The sequence below is a fragment of the Lactuca sativa genome, chromosome 8 (genome assembly GCF_002870075.4).
Source record: "Lactuca sativa cultivar Salinas chromosome 8, Lsat_Salinas_v11, whole genome shotgun sequence".
Taxonomy (NCBI): Eukaryota; Viridiplantae; Streptophyta; class Magnoliopsida; order Asterales; family Asteraceae; genus Lactuca; species Lactuca sativa.
The window spans coordinates 78708214-78710618 of record NC_056630.2 but is presented as its reverse complement, the minus strand read 5'-3'; positions in this window follow the sequence as shown (position 1 = coordinate 78710618).

Genomic DNA, 2405 nt, shown 5'->3' with positions numbered 1-2405 from the left:
CTCTATTCACGTGTTGTTTCCCGATTTCCGATTTATGACGACTGACAACGGACTACAATTGAACACATCAACTTAGTCCCGGCTTAGCCAAGCACTTAAGGTGTCATCACTAAATCATCAAGGGGCCCACAGATATGATTTTTATCCCACTTTGGGTAAAAGGAACGGATAAACTTCGACTCAATGCTCGCTTGTACTCACTCACCGAATCACACACAACAATACGTTTTATAACACCAAGTTACTGGTGCGTTTACATATTATCAATGTGTAACCAACTCACAAGATACAACTTACACATCTCGGTTTCAAGAATATAAGATATTATCGTCTCACCAATCACTCGTTATAAAAACCATGAAGCGTTCCTAGTGAGCGTGGGTTTAATCCAATACTCTAATCTTATAGCAGCACTCATGAAATCTACAGCAAACTTGTGCTATGTCTAAACACTTTAGACAATCTACAGACGGGTTCATAACAGTCTTCATTCATACCTACTTCCAAAGTATAAGCGACTGTGGAGGATTTGAATAATCTTATTATCCGAGAAGTCAAAACATGCAAAGTGAAACACAAGAATAATACTAATCTTATATGGTCCAAAACCTTTGAGTATAAATAAAACATTTTATTTAATCACCATATTGATTACTCATTATTTGTTGTTTCAGGTAATCAACTTCTTACTTGAATTATAACAACAATTGTCCTTTGCTCTTAGCATGCACACTATTTTTACCTATGGTCCTTATTTTGTGAAATAGATCAAATTAACACATTTCCAATGATGCTTATTTCACAATTCCTAATCCATTAGTGTAAGAATACAAAATTCTCGCCGCTACTAGAATATGTTAGATTCTAACATTTTATGCAACGGTCCTTTCGTAATATCACAGTGCCAAAGTCACCAAGACTTTGCCAATGAAATTACAAAGTGCTATATTGGATATTGTTACAAGACAATTTCATAGTCATGAAGTCTCACATTCAAAGTACATTCCTCTGAACATCCTTCTTGCATAAAAGTTTCTAATCTAGACATTGATTCTCGATATCCAACTTCGAATATGGAAACATTTCCATATTTGCAATATGACAACTTATTCTAAATAGAATCTTATCTATTCATAATAATGTCAATATGGTCCATCCATGACTATACTTCCAATTGTCCACAAGCGACCAATCTTTGGCGAACCTTAGATTGTCCTTGACCGTTGTTTAATTATTTTAGTCAAAACCGGTTCTATTCCCTTTTTCCCTCTAAATGCCCTAGGCATTTGGAAAATTTTAGAACGGTCAAATATTACAGCATATGCAATCGATCCTATACCCGAAGCGTATGGAATACAATTCATAATGGAAAAACGTGATACTTTTACTGGAAAAACAGCCTTTTACGACGCTCATTGCGCGTCGTAAAAGGCTCAGACGACGCGCAAATGCGCGTCAAGGAAGGCCCTGTTATAAAGAGAGATGACGCGCTTTTGCGCGTCGTCTATAGACGACGCGCATTTACGACGCTCATTTACGACGCGCATTTACGACGCGCAATGCGTATCAAGGAAGGCCCTGTCATAAAGGAAGACGACACGCATTCGCGTGTCATAACCTTACGACGCGCGTGTTAATGACACGCAATGCGTATCAAGAAAGCCCCTGTCAAGAAAGGCCATGTCATAAATGAAGATGACACACATTTTTGCGTATCATAATCTTAAATGTTTAAAAAAAATATTATTTATAGATTTACTAATTTTCAATTTAAATAATACATTAAAAATCTCATAATACAAAATAAAATACCATAAATAACAAAGATAATTCATTTCACTAATATGTCAAATACAAATAATTATTCCAATAGTGAGTAAATGTTATAAAAAATGAACTCATTTATATACAATTGCATTATCTAGCTTATTATGTGCCAACAACTCTCTGTGTGTTTACTTTTGCTTGAGTCTCGTTTCCTCCAAAGCTTCTAAATCACAAACCTTTTTAAACATACTAGAGACAGGATCCAATCCATGGGGTATTTTTGGAAAATAGTCTGAACATTCTTGACAAATCATCAACCTGCAAGTGAAGGGTAGAAAGGGAAGAAACAAATGTTCACAACCAGTAAGAAATCTAAACACTAGAAGTTTCATTGTGATTGTTGATTCCTATAAACTCAAATGTGAGATGAGAGGCTTGTTCACAACCAGTAAGAGATACTAAGTAGAAAGAAACAAATCAGCACCGTTTTCTGCTTCTGCTGCAAGCAGTAATATGGAGCGTGACCCACGACAGATGAGGCAGTCATCTCCTTGAAAGCTAAATACATATGTTCTCGCAACACTAACATAAAAAAACAAACAATAATGAGAATAATTTGTGGCATTCATCACCTTTAG